The sequence below is a fragment of the Adelges cooleyi genome, unplaced genomic scaffold (assembly GCF_023614345.1).
Source record: "Adelges cooleyi isolate 19-005CV unplaced genomic scaffold, UGA_ACOO_1.1 ACOO_flye_CR_arks_rails_tigmint_CR_PRNA_221, whole genome shotgun sequence".
NCBI classification, from domain to species: Eukaryota; Metazoa; Arthropoda; class Insecta; order Hemiptera; family Adelgidae; genus Adelges; species Adelges cooleyi.
The window spans coordinates 15,842-24,819 of record NW_026095884.1 but is presented as its reverse complement, the minus strand read 5'-3'; positions in this window follow the sequence as shown (position 1 = coordinate 24,819).

Sequence of the window (8,978 nt, the reverse complement as noted above, 5' to 3'; positions counted from 1 at the left end):
TGTAATCGATTATTTTCAATAAAATTAATATTTATGTATTATATTCTCCCATTAGATCAATCTCATACAGCATACTAACTTGTTATACTTTATAGATTATATTTTTTCAAAGCTCTATTATACTTCTTTTTTACTAGATTGACAATGTTCAAAACAAAATGCAACTAAAAAAACCTTTTTATAGATATTTAAATTATAAAGGGTGGAGCAGTGAAACGGGCGATTTTCCCATTTAAATACATTGAAAATCGCCCGATTTACTGCCTCACCCTTCTATTAATTTCTTGTTGTGTTCTAAAGAAGAAGTTAAATCTTATACTGATACTATGACGGAGAAAACAATATATTTTACTTACATATATTACTTATTAGTTAAATATTACTAATGTTTATAGTCACTAGCTATCGGCTGTTGACTGTTACATTTAGATATTTAACAATCACCATTTATGGAGATTTAAAAAATATTGTTTTTTTACTAATAGTATAGGAGTAGTATCACAAAGTTAAATATTCACGAGTTTGGTCTAGTCATAATAGAAAGTATCAATACTCATGACTTTTATTATTAAATATATCTTAATATGACTAAACTTTTTCAACTTTTATCCCCCAAAGTACCAACTAGTTGAAATTTGTGATTTATTGAGTTTTTACTCGAAGGAATTGGTCCAGTACTAAAAGAGTTACAGTGTTTACAGGCACAAAAAAGCCTACATCATGGTAGAACCAATACCTTCACTGCTCTGCATCGAAGCTTAAATATGAAGGTTAACTAAACACGAATTTATCGATTTAAAGCGTTACCAAATTTTCTTATTCAATACACTATACAAATACTTCACGTTAGGATACTAACATTTTTTGTAGCTATAATGAATAATGTAAGTTTTAGCTTTGTAACATTTTCGTTTTCCAGATAGAAACAAATAAATTGTCTTGTCGACCAAATTACAAAAATACAGTTCTCTTGAAATTAAATGTTGGTTATTTTATTACGGCTGTTGATTATTTATGACCCAAGTGTTGTTATCTCAAATAGTTTGTACGAGTAATGTTCAAATAATAACATGTTTTCATACTAATCTTAAAAAATATGCAGTTAACCTAAATACGAATTTATCGGTTTGAAGCGATACCAAAATATCTTATTTAATTAACTGTACGAATACTTTACATTAAAATATTAACATCATTTTTTGTTGCTATACATAATAATGTAAGTTTTGGCTTTGAAACATTTTCGATTTTCGGCTAAAAACAAATAAAATCGACCAAAATACAAAATTATAGTTCTTTTGGTATAATATTTTGGTTGGTTTACAACCATTGTTGTTTATTTATGATTCAAGGGTATTATCTGAAATGTTATTATTAAAAAATTAAAGACATTGTCATTATCAGAGGTTGTTTCTAATATAAAAACTTTAATATTACTATTATATAAAAACCGAGTGAGCCGCGGAAATTACTCACAATAGTTATGTGTAAACGGTAGACCCCGTAATCTTATTACGGGGTCTACCTGAAATACAATTTAAAAAGAGCAGAACTTATTATGTGCATGAACATTATTGAGATACGATTAATATTATTTTATATATTTGATATTGTCAGTTTATGATAACTATAATACGATAGATAAACACGAGACTGTAAGTTGTTCAATTTTCGCTGAACAATATACAACAACTGAATATCTATAATCTATCTCTTCGCTAAACTCGTCTCGGTCACTCAATAGAACTTGTGGTTCCTCTGCAAAAAAGAAAGAGTCATTATCATTAACGCCATAATATTTATATAGTGGAGTGTCAATTAGATGGCTGAGCCAATCTTTTACTACGCGTTTCCGGACAAACCCTATTAGATAACTCTAAGGGGTGTGTGTTTTTTTTTTGTTTTAATCAATTATATGGGTATTTTGTAAATGTTATTATTAAAATGTTAAATAACTTGTTTGCTGCATATTATAATTATAAACTAACCTTAGCTGCTTAATCTTAGTTTCTATTAATAAATAAATAAATATATAAATCAAAATAGTAGTTAATTATTATTTATATTTAATTACTATTTGTTTGAATTGTAAATGTTATTTTTACATATCGATAGGTGTAGTAAAAAAGTAGAAAAATAATGTGCGTGATTATTGTTAAAATAATGGAAAAAACAATTTCTGTAATAAACGCAAATACGTATAAGATTACTCATGTATAAATATGTCGGTTTAAAAAAAACAACAAAATCTATAGGAATGCCTAAAACACAAATAATACACATTTGTGTAAACAAGTAATACATTTTTTGTATTTGTCAGGTTAGGTTGCAAAACAATTACTGTTTCTATGATTCGTAGCCGTTCTCAAGAAATACATTTATTGCACAATGCATTACTATTGGGCTGCCTACATCGTTTATTGTGACAAATGGTCGAACCTCGTTCCGCATAGTTGATGAGCCATGGCCACAATGTGCTCAGCTATCTCCCCTGACTCTTTTGCACCATCCGCCTCCGTCGTAAGCCGAGAGACCTGCGCCAGCGCAAGGCGCAACCCAGCTTCAATGACCACTTCATCATCCTCAAGGCCCTGAATGTCACCGGACCCAAAACTCGCTTCCAAGTTAGTGAGTTGTTCTTCTTCGACCCTCCGTCGCTTTCTCCATGGTTCCGCGACTACTACCGGAGATACCTCATTAGAGGGCATCCTTAGGGCATCATCTTCGTCCGTTACTGAGTTAACACTAGTTTTGTCTACCTCATCTTCATTTAGGTGTTCCATCTCCAATCCTGGAGCCTAACTTTTTTCCTCTGTTCATCCAGCTTTTTTCTGATCTTCATTACCATGAATTCTACTTCATCGCATAAGCGGAATGGACCCAGTTGTCGCAGTCGGTCGAGTACATCCTCTTCTTTTGCTTTCTTATCTGCCTCTTCTTTTCTCAGTTCACGGTCGCTGGATGATAACCGGAGTGAGCCAGGTTTTACCCTATCATCCCCACTCACTTCTGCCGCCCCTTGGGTGGAATTCGAGAACCCTGGGGGAGTAACTTTGTCTTTTTATAACTCTCCATGTTATGGTTTAAAGGGTGGCCTTTCCCTACGCTTTTGCCATAGTGCTAGGGGTGTGGTACTTTGTTATAAAGTATAGATCACTATCATAAATACTAAAAGTATTATCATGTTTGTTTTTGTCTCTTCTATTTTACTCCTATTCTACACTATTTTCACATATTAATTGAGCTTAAAATTATATATTTATTGCTTTAAAAGTTGTACACAACGACATCAATTTATTTATATTGTTTCTCTAGTTTTAGAAATATTACTCTTTCCCCTTAATTTTTTTATTCCGTAATACTATCATCTCTTTAAAATCGATGTAACCGGAAAAATATGATTAAAATAATGTAAGTTATGAGTATTTTTGACATTTTCATGTCTTAGCTCTGGCACATAACCGAAAAAAGCGTAACGAAAAAAGCGTTATCAAAAAATCGTAACGAAAAAAGCGTTATCAAAAAAGAAATGGGGTTGAAGATGACGTTGGGGGTGGGAGATAGGGGTGAAAATTAGCCTGTACATAACCGTAAAAATGAGTAACGAAAAAAGCGTTACCACACTGAGTGGAGTGGGGTAGGAGATAAAGATGGGAGATAGGGGGCGAGTGATAGGGGGTAGGGATAGGGGTTGAGTGATAAAAAAACAGTGTGCATAAGTATTGTTTAAATAATAAAAATAACCCATGTTTTTGAACTAACTACAAAAAAAGTATTTAGGTATCATAATATAAAAACTCTAATAAAAGGCTATAAATGATTAAACCCTAAAAATAACATCCAGGATTCCTAACTTAGATTGGGTAAGTTCACCATTCTAATCATATGAAAGAAACATAATACAAATAATAGAACGTCTAAAATAATAATATCAATGCGGGTGTGATTTGAGAGCCAAAAATTATTCTATAAAACATATAGCTTACAAAAAGCTAAATAAATACATTTTGTTACGAGATGGATGAGTAAACAGGTAATAGCTAAATTGGTTGTCAAGCAGCAAAACAACTACTATTTGTTTACGATTCGTAGGGTTAAGCCATGCTTATTTAATTTAGAACTGAATTTAAAAAAAAAAATCGAACAAACAAACTACATATGCGTTTATACTATTCTTATACGCTTTACATTGAATTCACTGTAATAGATGCCATTAAACGAAGGAGAATCATTTAAGTTTTAACACGGTAGAGCAGTATTCGAATATTTTCGCATTTGAAAAAAAATACAAACAATAATGAATTTTAAAAATTGTGTTATGCTTTTATACGTGTTTGTTCATTTGTATACATCAAACGCAAAAATTCGCAAAAATCCAAAGGTAATTTTACATTTTGTCTTTTTAATTGAAGGCACATGAATTCTAAAATAGTAGTATTCCATTGTTTATTAAAAATAGATATTTCATATTTATAGAAACTAGGCGAACTATATAGAAGGATTTCAGAGAAATATCCAACTGTTCATATTTTTCAAGTAATGGATTATATAGAACAAAACCCAAAAGTGCGCAAGGAATTTGGAATTACTGGACGGGATGATGATAAGATATTAAGAACCGGGTGGACTACGTTGAATAATAATAACGCATTAATAGATATTGTAAAATAAATACATGTGAAATGTGAGTATTTATACTATTATGAATAAGGTATCTGGGGTAAAATAAAAAAATAAAAAAATGCAGAATGTAAAGGTATTTGGATAAGAAAAGCTATATAAATATATATTAAACGCTTTTATCTTGTTTTTTTACAAATTGTGTTAGAATGTTAAACGTTTTACAACAGTTACACTAATTGTAAGAACTATTGAAATATTCATTTTATGACATTCCTTAGGAATATTTTTTGTTAACGCGATTGTAGTTTGTTTGAAAACTGAACAAGCGGACAAATATAATTATTGCTCTTATGTGATTTTGATGTGTAGTACCCTTAATTACCAAATATTATTCATAGAAACGCAATAATAATAATTGTAACCACTCCATCCGTTATAGCATAATTAAGCTTGGTAAATTTTAAAATGAGTACTTTTATAATGATTTCTAGTCCACACAATGTCGGAAGAGCAATTTGTAGCATTAATAACATCAAAATTTAATAATTATGTAATTATGATTTTTTTCTATCCTAATATATGATATATTTAAAAAAAAAAAATATATAATAATTAAATACTCTATAAGTTTAGTGAATAATATAATAGTTATAATTCTAGATTAATTATTTCTATAATAGTAGTATTCACATTGTGTATAAAAATCAGAAATTTTATGATTTTAGCAACTCGGAAAAATGTATGATAAAATCGCTAAAGCTGTAAAGGATAATATCCTAGTAACCAAGGAAAGAGTTAAATGGTTTTTACTGAAGAAACGACTTATATATAGACTAAGTGCAAAGGAAATCGAAGCGTTAACTAAACCAATGAAGGGTAAAACGCTTTTATCTTTTTTTCAACGAAATCTGTTACAAAACTATTTTATGACAGTTAGACTGATTTTAATTTATATTGAAATAATCATTTAATGACATTGCTCATAATGTGTTTTTTATACACGATTTTCAATGATTTAAAAACCAAACAAGTGGACAGACAAAATTTTTGATTTTATATGGCTTGTCATAATACCCGTTATTTGGCCATTGTATATAAAAACGCAATAATAATAATTGCAACAGCTCAAACTGTTACAGCATTGTATAGTTTGATAAGTTTTAATGTGAATACCTTTTAAATGATTTCTAGATGATGCTATGACATTTGGCGAATTTCGTAGATTCATGGTTTTCAAAAAATAATGTATTCGCTTCAAGACCAACCGGTGGTAGATTTAAACACTTGCAGCCTCCAGGCAAGTAATATGTTCACCGTTACAAAATTTTTGTTTCTTTCCCAAATAAAGGACATAACATTTTATATATTGCAATATTATGGCATTGTAAATTTATTTTTATATCAAAATTTCAGGCCTATAAATTTACTACAATATTCTATCGCCGTTCGCTGTAATTAAAAATTCAAACTTTTTAAAGTATTTAATTTAAGTTTATTTAAATAAATATTCAAGGTTTATGTACTAATTCATATTTAAAGGGTGCGTGTTTTTTTTCGTTTTTATCAATTATATGGGTAATTTGTAAATGTTATTATTAAATATTATAAAAATGTTTAAATAACTAGTTTCCAGCTTATTCAAAATATAATTTAACCTTAGCTGCTATGTCTTTTCTGATAGTAAAAATATACATATCCAAATAAATGTTGCATTTACTTTTGAGTTGAGTGTAGTATCGTTTTTTACGTACGTTTTTTATAGTGATACAAAATAATGTAAATTTTATGATGTTATATATAACAATGCTGTATATAATAATGTAAGTCTAGAAACAAATAAAATGTCTTATCGACCAAAATAAGTGTTTCTATCTAAAATATAATTTTTAAGAATTTTAAAACATTGTCATCAACAACGTTATCACGATATTGAGTGGATCACTCTATTACTATAATATTGTTTTCTTTACACTCAATATAAACTCTATATAATCTTTGAAAATCAAATTCAATCCTATGAAATGTCTGATTATGATTTTATAGATAACAGCTATAAATTGAAATAATAAATATTTAGTGACAGTTTACATTTACAAAAAAAAAAATAAGGTAATTTTTTGTAAAAATTGTGTCGGTGAATATTATTTTGTTGTATCTTTCTCATTATGTGACTAACATAGTACCACACTATTGATCAAAGAGATTATGTTTAAGATTTGCTTTATTCGTTAAAAAAAAGATATTTATAAAAGTAAAAATAAAATCAATGATTCTTTGCTTAATTTAAATATGTTTACCAGTTTAATCATAAGAAAGAAACCTAATACAAATAATAAAACGTCTAAAATAATAATATCAATGTGGATAAGATTTGAAAAAAAATCATTTTCCTATATCAAGGTTTTGTAAACAGGTATTAAATATATTTTTTGTTTTTGAGGCTGAAGCCACGATTATAAAAATCAATATGAAATTTCAACATTTATTGATAATTGAGTAAAAGAGTCATTCAGTAATCATGTATACAACAATATAAAGTCGGTTTTTAAAGTGTTAAAAAAAAAGGTCGTCAAAAACCGAAATCTATTAATATAATATCAAATTCGTTGTATTGACGAAACTCGTTTGGGGTAAATTAAGATGGAAAATTCTGAGAGACAAATGCCTCTCATAGATTTAAAAATTGTAGTACATAAGCAAAAAAAAATTTGTACGATTAATGTTCAAATAATAACATGTTTTCATACTATACTAAAAAATATAAAGTTAAACTAAATACGAATTTATCGGTTTAAAGCGATACCAAAATATATTTTTAGGTGTTATATTAAATAATGGAAGTTTTGGCTATATAAAATTTTCGATTCTGGCTTGAAACAAATAAAATCGACCAAAATACAAAATTATAGTTCTTTTGTTGTAATATTTTGGTTGTTTTACAACCGTTGTGGTTTATTTATGATCCAAGGGGTTTTATCTGAACTGTTATTTGTTAAAAATTAAAAACATTGTCATTATCAAAGGTTGTTTATGATGTAAAAACTTTAATAATACTATTATATAAATAAATTTCAAATATATTGATTGCGCAATTATTAAACTAGTCACTTAGTCTATTATTAATTAAACCCTAAAAATAAAATCCAGGATACCTAACTTAGCTTGGGTAAGAGCACCAGTGTAATCATATAAAATAATCACAATACAAATAATAGAACGTCTAAAATAATAATATCAATATGGGAGTGATTTGAAAATCAAAAATTATTCTATAAAGCATTTAGCTTACAACAATTTGTTGTGTTTGTCAAGCAGCAAAACAACTACTATTTGTTTACGATTCGTAGGCTAAAGCCATGCTTATTTATTTTAGAATTGAATTTTAAAATAAATCGAACAAACAAAATACATATTCGCTTATACAAATTTTATAAGCTTTACACTGAATTCACTATAACAGAAGGCATTAAACGAAGAAGAATCATTTAAGTTATAAACACGGCAGAACAGTATTCGAATACTTTGGCATTTAAAAAAAAACACAAAATAATGAATTTAAAAAATTGTATTGTGCTTTTACATTTGTTTGTTCATTTGTATACAGCAAACGCAGGAATTCGCAACAATCCACAGGTAATTTTACATTTTTTTCTTTTTTATTGAAGGCACATTCATTTTAAAACAGTAGTATTCACATTTTTTATTAAAAATAGATACTTGATATTTATAGAAACTAGGCGAACTATATAGAGAGATTTCATTTAAAGTCCCAAAAGTTTTTATGTATATAGTAAGAGACTATATAGAAAAACCAGACGTGTACAAGAAATTTGGAATTACTGGACGGGATGAAAAAAGGATATTAGGAACCCGTTGGAGTACGTTGAATAATAATAACTCATTAATAGATATTGTAAAATAAATACATGTGAAATGTGAGTATTTATACTATTATGAATACGGCGTCTGGGTCAAAATTTAAAAAAAAATGCAGAATGCGTCTGTAAAGATAATTGGGTGAAAAAAGTTATTATAAAAATACAAAACGCTTTTTCTTGTTTCTTACAAGTCGTGTTAGAATGTTAAACGTATTATAACACTTACACTAACAGTAACAATTATTGAAATATTCATTTTACGACATTCCCTAGAAATTTTTTTTCATCGCGATTGTAGTTTGTTTGAAAACTGAACAAGTGGGCAAATACAATTATTGCTCTTAAGTGATTTTGATGTGTAGTATCCTTAATTACCAAATATTATTCATAAAAACACAATAATAATAAATGTAACCACTCCATCCGTTACAACATATTTTGGTTTGATACAATTTAATATGAGTACTTTTATAATGA